General features: G+C 38.8%; 1 protein-coding gene across 5 annotated transcripts in view; it reads right to left on the reverse strand.

Moving 5' to 3' along the window:
• The window catches only part of LOC138183632 (uncharacterized), a 249,741-nt gene extending 240,673 nt beyond the window's left edge, over positions 1-9,068 (reverse strand). For all 5 annotated transcript variants that reach the window (XR_011174106.1, XR_011174104.1, XR_011174102.1 and 2 more), the window contains exon 1: positions 8,871-9,068. The gene's annotated coding sequence lies outside the window, so the exon portion shown is untranslated. The remainder of the gene's footprint in view (positions 1-8,870) is intronic.
• Positions 9,069-14,679: the final 5,611 nt, after the last annotated feature.

Consider the following 14,679-nt stretch of genomic DNA (forward strand, 5'->3'; position numbering starts at 1 on the left):
GATTGCGATACCAGGATTTATTAAAGGAAACCAGCTCCACCGTATAGGAAGTAATCTTTTGTTGTACGTCACTCCGTAACCTGTTATTTTTAATGCAAGTTTTTCTCATATCGGTCGGCGATTCCTGTACACTCGTTACACGTTCACTAAAAATATGAATGCAATTTGCAGTACAGATTATTCCGAAGCCTGAACCACGTGCATAAAACAAAGTGCAAAGTTCATGTCGATAACTGCTGTATCGTGTCACGCCATTATGATACTTTCATAGGTGAACGTTTTTCGAAGCGGGATAATTATCCAATGAATATGAACTATCTGTGAAGCTGTTTCTACGGTGCGGAACAAAATTTTACCTACAAAGATTTATTACATATTTTATCGACAATGTAAAATGATTTTAACTTTCCTATAACTTTAACTTACCTATCTAACGCGATCATGCTAGACTAATAGTGATGAGTAAAAGCTACAAAAAAGTTCGTTAAGTTAAAAAAAAAAAAATAGAACAAAATTAAAGATTCGAGAATTCAACATAATCGTTGCTTTCGTCTAATTAGCTATTTCAACGTAATTTCTTTAAGAACATTTTCATTAAATTTCTAAACGAAACGACAAGAACACGGATATCTTACGATTCGAAATCGATTTCTTCGAAAATAATAGTTGAAAGGAAATAAATTATATGCCAATTGAAACAGTAAAAGCTAAATATCCTACGATTTAAAATTAACTTCTTCCAAAGCAACAACTCAATCAAAACGTTTCTCTCTATCAACTCAGGAAGCAATAGGTAAACAGAAGTGTTAGAACGGCACTTTTTCCGACATTTACAGGAAGGTTTCGTGTCTATTCGTGCAAATAGTCGATCGATCGACCGTGTAAATATTCGGCGAAAAATGTTGAGAATGCGAATCAGATAACCGGTGAACGCGATGGCGAAGATAGACACATCGATACGTGGAGGAGCTCTGGCACATAACCAGCATGTTTCCTTGGTTCGGTTTCTTAGACGATGGTTGTCGCGTTCCGGCCTTCATCGATCAGTTGATCGTGGTATATCGTGACCCGCCGATCGTACTTTAATCCAACGAAGCAATCGAGCACCGCATTGCGCCCCTTGTCGTGCAACTGCGACACTAGAAACAGTTGCACACGATTGCTCGCGGATTTCATACTGATATTGATTGGACAAGGCTCGGTGCATGCACGGCGACGTAATCGTATGATCTTCCTAACGACATAAGTACGCTCAGACTACAAATGGGCAGCGAAACTTTCCCCTATTACTGCAAACTAAACTAACTGATACTTTGCTTCGAATCGAAATCTTTAGTAAGTAAGTGAAGAAGATGAAAAATTGCATTTAGACCAAGTTTCGTATACTTTGAAGCACAATGGGCTCTTTGTCATCTTTAATCACATTTTTCTATAGCAACAAATTTCTTTAGTTTGCCAAGAATAGGAAGTTAGAATTTTCAGTTTTGTTAAGTCACCCAATAAATTATCAAACGAGTCTTCATATATGTTTTCGTGGCTATAAACGAAGGTTAAATTTACAACTTAATTTTCTGACAAGTTGATAATAATCAAATTGACAAGATAATTCCTTTCGCAAGGGTCTACAAAAATCGATGGCCTTAATTTTATCCAGAATTACAATCTACTTTACCATTTGTCATTCAATGTAAATTACAAATTTCCCAAAAAATGAATCCACTTGCATCAATATTTTGACATACGTACTCAGACACTTGGTCCTCTGGTTTATAGCAAAAATATATAACAATGATGTGAAAATATCTGTAAATTTACTTTGTTAATGCGTGCAAGCTTGCCGTTAATATTATAACAGACTTTGCCTAATGAACAAACAAAACGAAAGATGATCCGATGTTTATCACTGGTGTAGCAATAACAACCGTAGCTCGAGGAATATTAACGCGAAGCGGAAAGGCGATCACGTACGCACGACCGGGGACTGTGGTCTCTGAAAAATGTAATAAAATACGAAAGGAGGAATCAGTTGTAAAGTAATTATTAATGTCGGGACATGCAATGGCGAGCTGCCGCCAGAAACTTTCGGCAACACGCGAATAAGCCATATTCCTTTCGCCGTACGTAGCTCAACTTTGACTCTGGGGAAAGGGTGTTCCATCCCCGGCTCGATCGTCGACTTTAATTTCTCATTGGCACCGTGTCCCTCTGCCGAATGTACCGAGCATTTTTCGAATCAGAGAACGTTTATCGTGTTTGTATTACGATTATAACCACTAGGCTGAGATAGAACTACGCTACCGAACAATATGAATTTTATGAAAACGTACAGATTAACAAAGTAAATAAAGTGACTAAAAGCTATGTTTATTATGAAGTTAGCAGAATATAAATATAAATTATTCAGTAAGAAACTTAATAGCGGTATATGTTATGAATATTTTATTGCACAAATCAAATGATTAGAAGCAAACAAGTTCTATAGACTTGATACACTGACACGTTATTCGTATAAAGGTTCACTTTAGAACCAGATAAATCAGAAATAGTTTTGAGCAGTGTGTTTCTTTCCTGACGATGAAATGTGTGATTACGTACCCACCAAGTTTAGTTGACAGTCTTTGTGTCAGTTTGAAAGAAGCTTCTTTATCTGATTCATAGTTCAGACATTAAGATATAACGTGAAGATGCGATAAGCGCTCGTTAACCCGCAAAAGAATTCTACAATCTTTGACAATCACACGCAATTTTGTTGTTGCATATTATCTTTTGAGAAGATCAGGAGGAATATAAAGTCATTGCGAATCTTCTTATAACAAAATCCCATAATCGAATCACATTCTATCAAAGATGTACAAATGTATCGATCAAACGATAAGCAGAACGTGTTTGACACTATAGAAAAGTGGGGACTAAAGTCGTTGGAAAGTAGAGGAGAACGAGTGGAGCATGGTGCGAAAACCAAAAGACTCGGTACGCTGCTAAAAGTGGGCGGTAGATTTATCCTCGGCGGTGATTTCCTCAGATTTTCCGCTCGTATTATTTGTTCGACATCAGGTCGACGGAAGAAAGAGGACGGGCGGGGAAGCTCCGACCGTTTCTTTACACTGTGAAGAATATCAATTGTTAGAAATACAAAGGGTAAGAGAACCAAGGGAGAGAAACTGACAGATAGAGGGACAGAGACAGCTCGGGAAAAAGGGAAAGGGAGAGGAAGAGGACCGTCGCGCGTAGTTTGGGGTAAGGAAGAACCACCAACGTTCTATATAGAGAGTAACGTAGGGTAGCGAAAGGAGGGGTGCCGCCTGTGGCACACCGCCCCTGTACAAACTAAATTCTTAAGAGAATTTAACCGTTTGAATAGCTCGCAAATCCATTGCAAATGTTTACACGGGATTTGCACGACCTCCCCTCCCCGCGTCTTTCACTCTTTCCGCTCGCACCCCCGAGCTACTTAATTCCTTGACTTTCCTGTTCCAAGACGTTTCGATACTCCCGATCGAACCTTTCCATAAGAGCCTATCAATATCAACAACAAAATCCGGCTGCTTTAACTGTTGCAATAAAATAAGCTCCGCATTTTCACATATCTCTTGTTTGACTATTTTTTCCGAAAAGGTAGAATGTACACGAACAACAGACTAGTTCTTGAAGAATATCCGAGAGAGTAAGAATTATAGGAGGATTACTTGGCAGACGAAATCGATTTAATGCAGAGACGCATATCAAGGCAGCACGTGGAGGCTCCCCAAGGCGGTCGCGATGCAGAACTTTGCTAGGAAACTTCTATCAAGAACAGAGGCAAGACCGCAACGATCAGTAGTCCTTCCCGGTAGCAGTTCGTCTCCGGTTTACGGACGTATGTAAAGCACCGACCGAAACAGCCCCCAAACCTCCGCGACCGCTCCCTTACCTGCTCCTCAAGACAAACAGTGGCGGTGTCTTAACAAGTGGACCAAGCTGCGCCCAAGACAAAGGGTAATTGAGGGCAGGGATTAATACCCCTATACACCAGAAATCCAGCCTGCCCGTTCCTGCGAGTTCCTCAGACTGTATCTCTCCTTGGAAGAAGGACACATTCACTTCTGGTCTCTCGTGCTCGCCCTCTTGTTTGTCTCTGTCTTTCTCTTTCCTCCGATCTGACCGTATCCAACAGCTTCCGCTTCTTCGACTTCCTTGCGCGCAACCCTCTTCCATCTCACCGGTGTATACTTGTTTCTTCCCACTGTCCTCTGTCTGGCAGTTCTCCTTCGGATCCGGTGTCTCGAAGGAGAGACAGAGCGTCAGTGCGAACCGAGGACCGGTCATCTTGCTAATTAAACAATCAAATACGGGCTGCTAGCCTAAGGTTTCCCATTTCCCTGCCCGGTTCTCATGAGTTTTTCCCTTGAATAGAGCTTGATCGAACGATCAACTTCACCGAAAGTTCGATTGCCTTAATTTCTATCGCGAAACCACGCAACCTCGATGGTATTTTAGTGAATTAATTTGGATTTAACTTTCGCGATGCTTTTGTAGGTTTATCTTTCTCTATAAAACCATGTTTCTCGAAATCACACGTGAAATCTGTTCTTCGGCTGGTAAAAGTATATTATTGTCACTAAAAGAAATATCAATAACGTTGAGAATTCGGGAAATAATAATCTCTCTCTGTTCGGATCGACCAACCTTCTGTCCTCGATATAATTTTTCATATCAAGAAGTTATTCATAATCGTAGAATATTAAAAATTTCACGATAAACGAAATACCTCGTATACTTACTAAGTAAAAGATTTTTACCAGTGAAACCCCCAGCAAAGCTAAATCACGCGTGTAATATCTAAGGCAAACAAAAAGACATAGAGAATGTGCCTGTATCGAGAATCAGATCTTCGAATCCCCGAAATCTTACGTAATAACGTGCGTAGTAATCTTGCGTAGTACTTAGAAACAGCCCTTCCGGGACGAACAGAGAACGATAGAAGCAAAAGGAAACAGAAAGACAAAGAGGGGAGAGAGATGTAAGAAAGGGAGAAACAAATGACAAACCGAAAGGGAGAGAACCTAGAGAGAAAGTGAAGACGAGAGACTTTACCCTCGCAGAATTATAATACAAAACGTCATAACTATCTTCCTAATCACAGTTTATTCTAACTGGTCCCTTCGTAACGAGGTGGCGTAGTCCTTTGTGCCGACTGCAAAGTACGCGGACAAGCGGATCGTAAAGTAGAACCACCCCACGGGACTCTGAGGATGTTCAACGTTCTTAGAGCATGAAACTCGAAAGGACGCATTTGGAAGGCGTACGAATATTACGATTACCCTCCTAAGCGCAGTTCATTATCATCGTTTGCATGGTACAGATAGAGTCGAGAAGTTCGTATCGCGCGATACCACTGTTCATTTAGTACAATAACGATAACGACGTTTCGAGGAATATCGTAAGTATTTAGTAATTATCCTTCGGGTATACAACGACGTTGCTGGAAGTTGCTGATACATCGGAACCTAGGCAATTTTGAAACGCTGTTAACCGTTCAGAAGCCCCGAATACAAATATGATTCTATCAAAGGAGCCTTAACGTGGCGAACTGGCGTCTATTCTCTTAATTAGTATTTACTCTTTAACATTATGTGTATTTCGAAAAGATTGACAGAGCGACGAACCAATGGTATCTGAAGATCCAAATCAAAGATATTTGTGACGCTGCGAGAATCATGAATTTCATTTTTAAAGAAATGGAACAACAGTGACGACAAAAATATTAATTCGATTTATCCGCGAGATCTAAATGCAAAGGTATGTCAACAATAATTTCAATGCTTTTAAAAAAAATTAGAATTAAATATTGCAGTACATATACGTTCAACGAAGCATCGAACGTGCAAACGACTTCGTCAAAGGGAAAGGACAAAGAAGCAAAGTATTTAGCGTGCTAATCACCTAGCAACGACACACTGTCGCCGATGTATTAATTATTGAACCGTTGACCAGTAACCAGGGACAGTTAGCCATAAAACATAGCTGAGGTGTGAGGGGAAGAAAAGAAGTTGGATCTCACATACGCGTCACCTAGATACACGACACGAGATAATTGCCGTTATAAATTTTATATTTTATTGCCGATCGACCAGAAGCGATAGGGATTATTGCGTGCGTTCGATTGTAATGCATTATCTTTTGCCGCCTAATGGTTTTGCCGGTCTAGTTCGCGATCTGTGAATATTGTGTGTTTCGCGTTTTTCTTCTATCGCACGATCTCCTACGTGCAACAAGCGACAGCTAGGGTCTCAACGTGTATGCACGACCACCAGCACGATTATGTCAGAAGGAGCACTCTTCATACACGATGATTTTTCCTGATAAATCAAATACTTGCGTTAAAGTAGCGAATCGCGTAATTATTTATAAACGGTAGGCCGTTCGTAATCAATAGCCGTTATAAATTCATGCCGCTAATAAATTCTTTTGTTGGATCTGTAATCATCCCTTGTTATACGATCATTGAAATGATAAAATTTATTTAAACGATGTACGTCTCCCATATTATATTAAAGATACGATATTGTACTTTTATAAATGCGCTAAATACAAACTATACGATCGGAAATGGAATAATTTCTTGAACAAGATTAACTTCCTAAATTGCGAGAATACTTCCTGAAGCTAAAGTAATAACGTGATCAATACGTCGAACCTGATGAATACAACCAATTTTCGCGCCTTTGTTTTAAAGTAACGTACCGAAATATCGACTTTTAGATATTATTTGCGTTCGTGAAGTTATCGGTATGTTTGATCGCGTATCGTAAATCATAATAGAAATGTTAAATTGGAAACTAACGAGAAAACTTCAGCCAATAGAATACTTTATTCGAACCAAAAAAAGAAAAAAGATACAACGCCTCGCTATAGTATTTCAGAATCGAAGGCACGTAGAAAAAACACCGAATCGACAGTTACTCGACTCTACATGTATCTAAAAATCGTTCATGATCTACCTTTCAAAAACAGAACACCGAATAGAAAAAAATGTCATCTTATGTTTCCAACTTATTTTTACATTTAGGAAAGATCAATCGCCCCGTGAACGATTGTTTTATTTTTACAACTACCCATCGCAGATATAAAATAAGACACAGGATGTACGCGTTATCAAACTTATTCGTTCGAACGGTACACGAGCGAAGTAACTGTTAACCTTACGATAATTTACGAAGTAGTTAGCCGCCCAACCTTTGACCTACGAGCGTCTTGCATGCAGCTACTGGGTGGTTGGTGGGAGGCTAAAAGGTAAGACTACCCACCGATGCAACTTGCACAGGGGGTTGAAACAGGCAGGGGTGTAAGGTCTTTTCGAGACCGTACTTATGTACATGTACCTGGCTGCGTACCTGGCAATGCCACTATCGATTATTAGTTGTTATCTTGGTGAAGTATTGCAACCCCACCGACCAAGTAGCAACCAGCAACACGACGACGACGAATACCAACGGCTCGGTCAACGGGTGTGCACCGCCACCTCCCTTTCTGCCGTGGCACACAGGCCTCGGCCACTTGCATACATCACTCGACACCGAGATAAGACTCGGATGGATCGTTATACTGCCCGGTCTATGATTAATAATTACTCGCGAGACTTTATCAGATGCCAGACGACGGTAGAGTTACCTCGATAACGAGTAATCAAACCCCTACAAGTTGGACGGGCTTTACGTTCACCCGGAGAATTCTGTGGAATACGCGTCAACTTCGTCTGGAAGACGTTACGAACGAATGATCAAACACTACAAAAATATTTTCAAGATTTTTAAACACATGTATATATTTACATATATTATGATAGTAAAATTCTATGATTACATGATTCATAGATGTAAGATATGTAAGTGAGAAATGAGGGACATAAACCTAAATAAAAATACATATTTCTTACAAATACTATAAGTCGAATTTTTTCTTTTCTTAATTTTATATTGGGATAGTGAAATTGCAAAAGATATTCACAGAAGAAAGATATAGAAAAAGAAAGATAGAAGAGACATAAAAGGGATATACAAAAAAATTTACAATGTAGCGGCGTCTTTAGAATCGTTAGTTACGGATCGCGAGCGTAATCACGGAAATCCTACTTAACTGTACCGAGACGGTCTTTCGTCCCGCGTGTCGTGTCGTGACACTTTCTCGCCCTTGTAAATGCAAATTTTATTAATAACGAGGAGGTTATATTTCAAATTGATCCGAGTTTCGCGCCAGCCCAGTAATCGTACACCTTGGGTCACGCACCCGTCGTCGCTGTTACATTTACCAAAAGGAAAAGAAATCCTTGCACGCGCAAGTAAAAAGGCGCAAAGTAACTAGATAAAAAGTGATATAGAGGAAAGTTTATTGAACTATCGTCCTAAATAAAATACTATCGAATTTGTACTCTATATTCTTTACAAAATAATTCGATGTTTTTCATCAAACCTTCAACTCAATTTTAATATTCACATTAATTCTTATTTCTTTTTCGATTCTTTAGTATTTATTGAACAAATGACGAATTTCGTTTCGAAACAATGATAGTGACTTTCAGTTAACAAAGTTAGAAAAATATGTTATATGAGGAACGTAACTTCTACGTTATGAAACGTAAAAAGAATAGCATCTTCTATGCCATTTTTCAGGCGATATCGCATTCGTTATTATTTTGTTAGGTTACGTTATATATGACATTTCAAAATCGTTGTGGTTAGCAATTAAAAATTGCAGGAGATGGTGAAATCATTTGAACTTCAAATGGAGAACATAATTGATTAATGCAAAAACATCGGATTAATTTGTAGCTCTATTCAATTACGTAAATATTCGACGTTAAACAGAAAAGTGTAAATTGCATGTACACTTACGTAACCACTACAGCGGAAGAGTAGAATAGCATTTTCTCTTTCCAGAGTCACAAGTTACCGTTCGTTTGTTCTGAGCGCGTATCGCTCGATAAATCCACCGGTACGTATAATTTCTAAAACACATACGGTTGATAAAAGGCTAGTGCACAGAGTTAAAACGGAGGGGAATGCCGTGTTTCGTTCGGGAGCAAACATTAATCGCGATCTACCCTAACCCACGTCCGTGTTCAAGTCTAAAGACTCAACCAATCGGAGTGACCATTCGACCGGCAACGTCCAATCACCGCAGTGGACACTGGCGTAGCGGCGGTCACGTGGTATGCTCGATTTCCCTCCAACCACACCAACACGACGCGAACATTCCGTGCGCTATCATCAGCCGCGATCGGATATCAATAGAATTTGCATAAAAATCTATATACGCGTCCCTGGTAAGTCATATTGCACGCTCGAAACGATGAGACACCGTGTATTTTATGAAACAAACATACCGTCACACTGCCGCTATCCTGGGCGTTAAGATACACGCGGGGAACTGTTGTTTGAATTTTGTGGAAATTTTAAGAATTAATCTTTTTCATAGTGTGACAAAAATTACTAAAAATTCAGAACAAATAATTTACAAAATAATTCGATTTTTGACGTAAAAATTTCGTATTTCCGCGATGTTAGATATAGAAAATATATATTTTATGTTTTTCATAGTTAGTCATTCTTAATAATCATGTTATGCAATATTTGAGACGTACAGTTGGCAGTACTGTTCTTGACAGCTTGTTTGAATGTTCCTCGCAGAAGTAGAGAAAGATGTAACTGAATATTGTAAGCGATTGATATGAGTAACAAATTTTAATACAAATTTAATGTGTTTCGTTCAGTAAGAATTTTGCTACAATTTTAGAAAAAATTATAATTAAATCTTGTTTTTATTTTCTTAAAAATTCAATTCATTTTCATTATTTCGTTTTGATGTCATTATTGTCATTAATATAATGGACAATTGTCAGTACTATATTACAAACTTTCTATATTTGTTTCCAGACCAGGAAAGTGAAAATCATGAAAAAGGAACGGAATGCGCAACGGAGCCGCAATGAGGTTAAGTTGGAATATTTCGTTGCGTTCAACAATGACAACATATTGATGGAAGCTGTCCAATTGGTGAGTGCAACTATGTACTAATAACTAAAATAATGATAAGCAGTGGTTTATTTTCGATCATGACAAATGTGTGACCATTGAAACCCAAAGCATTCATTCAAGTGTCAAATTTGTATACTTAACCAAACATTATCTTCTAAAATTGATCGTTTTGTTTGTTTAATATTTGTTCAATTACAAGTAGTTTGAAACCGAAATACCATTTAGACTGATACATAATGTAAAATTGGGAATCATTGAATACCAAAAACGTGAAGCGGGATCACAATGTTTCAAACTATTCCCTTCTAGCACGATGCATGTGTTTTATTCGAAGGCCCCACCTAAGCATCTTCCATTCCCTATCGACGTCGACACGCGTGTCGACACACCCGGAATCGAGACTCGCATTCAATTTTAAAGGGCACCTCCAATGCGGAAGTGTGAGAGGGTGACATTCGTAATATTTGTAAACGACAATTTAAACACACGTCGTATTTTCGCTGCTTTTACACGTAATATAGTATAAGGAACGAGATATTAATTATTTTAACTAGAAATGGGACTAGTTAATTATATGTACATTATTCAAAGTGTGGGAAAATTGCTTAAAAAGTATGGAAATAATTTATTATTTAGTGTTTCATAATATTTTGTTATAATACTTATGAATTAGGATAACATCTAAATGCTACTTTTTAATGTTAATAGAGCCGAATAGACCAATTTTCTAATTAATTTGCTGATTGTTTCTACGAAAAAATACAGTATCCAGGAGTTTCTGATTACTAAGCCCCTGAATGAAGAATAAGCATTATATGAAACATAGGTCTTTTGAAGCTCCATTAATATATCATAAAGTGCAAATGAAACTGATAATGAATTTCCCTTTAGTATAATATAGAGGAAATTTATACAATAATGAATTTAGATTTTTATTCAATTGCAACTAATGGTAGATTGCATTTTTTGTTTACTTAATCGTACCTCTTAATTATGATAAAACAATTACTATTGAATTTACCCATTTTCAATTTTCTATATCGTTTATCTTTCGACTCCCTACATCGAGAATGCTCTTTAAGTCATAATACATATAATCTTTAATCATTTCTAGACTAAAAGGTGACTAGGCAAATCGAAGGTTTTACGCTCACTCGGTTGTCGCTGATGCTTGTGATAAACGAACGTTCGCGAGAAGCGCAGCTCTCTCGTATATGTATGCGTAATTAAGCCTGGCCCTGAAATTAAAAACCGAACTCGAGTCTACGTGTAGAGTGCAGAGATAGAGAGAAAGAGAGGTAAAGCATGATGGAGAGAGAGAGGGAGAGAAAGAGAGAGAGAGCAAGGAAACGGAAGCTCAATCAAACGGGCGTAATAAAAAAAACGCGGACGCGGGCGCGCGCTTTCGATTCGTTACGCGGGAGCGGAACGAGCGCAAACACGAGACGGCACGCGGTCCATGAAAACGTAAAATCGTTCGGAACGAGTAGTCTGCAGCGATGCAGAAAAGAAAAAGATCCGAGAGAGAGGTTTGCCTCGGCCTTTTTCTCTTCCGGCTAGAAGCTTGGAGGGTTCGGTTTAAAGGCCGTTTTCGGCGAAAAACACTGGCCGCCTCGGTGCACGCGGCTGATTTCGATTGAATAATTTATGTTTCATTACGGCAGCCCGTGGCTTATAGACGCCTTGCAAACGCCGGCCGTTCCGTACAGGCACAGAAAGCCCTGAGCCAACACTGGACCGTCTGAATCAGACGGCCTTTCACATATTTCCTATAGGCATTCAGGCCAACGGTGAAAAGAATTTTGTATCGAGGTTATTGAAGGGACGCCGGCCGATACCGGCGCGATGCCTGCCGTCCTCTTCCTCTTCCACCAATATAAGAAGCCACTTTTTTACCCCCTGCGTTCGAGCTTACAACCCGACTGAATCATTCGATCCTCCCGATTCTTTCAATGAGCTGTTTCAGCGAATTGTTGTCTTGTCATATTGGTAAATTCCCTTTTATGCTTACAGGGATTAGTTCTGTCTATCATCTAATTATAAACCATTCGTCTCTGAAAGAACTCTAAACTTTTATTTCATTGCTGTAATCTAGAGAAGAATTCTGGTAGTTAGAACATTTCAAATTTGAACGAATAAATATACATCATTTAACAAAAGAATTGTATCGGATCAATTTTTATAACAGGGTGATTTAATAAATGAAATTACCAAGTAATCCGTAGGACACTGCACATATGTAGCAATGGCAAAAATACAGAGACATTTTTATTTCAGCATTTTATTAAGGATTAATCGCTTGCCAGAGAAATAAATGCAGCAAAGGCACCTGACGTAAGAATCGAACGACAAAAAGATGAGTCGTAGGGAGGCAAAGAGAAACGGGGATAGCGGAATGAAAAACATTCAGGGAAAACTTGAAAATCGGCTGCTGTATTATTAAAGCTGTCCCCATCTACCTTGGTATAGAGCATTGCGTCACCTAAAATATCTACCGTGAATGCATGTCAATATTTTATAATACGACAAGACACATAAGGGATCACGCCCCCCCCCAAGGCACTCGATATCTTCCCGTTTGCCAGATATTGTTCGAGGGTTGAAATTGATAGGGTGGCGCTGATATAATCTACGATACACGTGAACGCAACAACGGACCCCGTTTTTTTAATTTCGTCGTAATCAATAATTCAATCCACACTCGATTCTACTGATCGATTCTTTCAAAAACCACGAATCGACCACCTCTTGACGACTAAAATAAAAGGCACTGCAAATATTTGTAGATATTAGTACAAAAGCTGCAAACTTATACCGGGAAATATTTTGAAAATTTCTGAGGAAATAATCATATCTTATTCACATAGGTAATTAACTTTTTTCGTATGTCTACCAGTAGAGCTCAGATTAATCACATCTGCTTTAAATAGATAGTTCGATGTGTAGACTTTATGAAAAAATCGTAATGACAAAAAAAAATGGAATTTCCTGCTCGAGAATCAAGGCATCTTTGATTGTCGTCAACCCCCTTGAAGCAGCAACGAATACGGCAGCAGTGATTTACTGAGTGAAATTTGAGTATCGCGAAGCACGCGAAATGCGTATCGTGAATCCAATATATTGTTCATGGGCTCCCTCTATTGGATGGCCATAACTCATCCGGGATTCAATAACAGGAGAAAACCATACGTAAATACGCATTCTCCTATGAGACACGAAAATTCATTGAAAGGTTTTTAGTTAACTTATACGTCAACTACGTATTCGTGCACCTATCCGAATGTAAATATGTAGAATGAGAAAAGGCAGCGTGTGTACGATATTATTCCTCAAAACGAAACCAAAGTGACACTCGGTCGCTATGCAAATCATACTTTTTAAGGAACGACGAATGGACGCGAAGTTGAAGAACGACGGTCACGCCAAACTGTAATTTCGTACGAGAACCAGCAAAATACCAGCGATTCTTTTGGCATTATCAAACCTGAAACACGTTATGGTATCCTTCCGAACGATACTCATAAATCTTTAGTCTTCTATCGAACAGATCAGCGAAAGTTTACACACAACACTACGAAACTAAAGTAGGAAAATCTAAGATTCATTATAGATACTAATTTTAATTTTATTTTGCTTCCTTATATTTGATACGAAATAATCTTCGATTTAAAATTCAATCAGTTCCAGAATTTGCAAAGTCTACAAATACTGATTTTAGAGTTTCTTCGTACAGAGACGATTTATTACATAGATATGTTTGATGACGATTAACGGCACAACAAAATGTAATGAACAGTATCAGTGCATTAAATTCGAAAAAACGTTTCGTACGCATTAACCCAATAATTATTTCTACAGAAATTAACTCGATGACTAGTGGCAAAGACAATTTCGTCTTCCTTTTAATTCTACGATTTTACCGAAACCTAAGAAATATCTAGAGGGAACCACATAAATAAGGTATTAATATTTTTGAAATATTGATAAATAAGAGAAAAATTACAAGAGAATATCTGAAAAGAACTAAATAAGAAAAGTAAGTACCAATATTTTCAAAAAAGACTCAGTCGTTCGCATAGCTTATTAACGCTCAACGCGGACGAAGACGTATTAAGGGTGCGCGAATGGAAAATAATGTAAGATCAGTTTGCAGCTACCCCTTTCTATCGGGGAGTCAGAGAGCCGTTTTGCATGGCGCTTCCAGTCGATAAGAAGACGGTCGGCTAGCGACCCCTTAACCTTCCATCGGCGATATCTACCGTACCGACTCAAGCACGATTCAGCCTTTCGTTTCATGGACGATGACGACGATGTTATGCAACTGCGATGATACACCGTGGCTGTGATAGCATCTCGTTGATGTTTGCACAGTAGAAGGGAGCGCTCCCTTCTCTCACCGCTAGGAATGTTAACGGGATATCTTCATGTCCCCGATGCATTGGTGGTTATCGTGTAAACTGCATTATAGATTAGCTACCAGCTACGGTAATAGTAATAGCAATCATTATGCAAATACCCGACGGCGCAATCTGCCGCCTCCCTAGACCTCCGCGAGGTTGGTTCGCCTTTTACGCTGGATCTTGCTTTCTCTTTGCTACTCGCGATATTTCAACTAAACGGAATGATGAGTATCTTCTTACAACTTGTTAGTGTTGGAGGGTATCAA

This window comes from Bombus flavifrons, chromosome 9 (genome assembly GCF_040668555.2).
Source record: "Bombus flavifrons isolate JBK064 chromosome 9, iyBomFlav1_principal, whole genome shotgun sequence".
NCBI lineage: Eukaryota > Metazoa > Arthropoda > Insecta > Hymenoptera > Apidae > Bombus > Bombus flavifrons.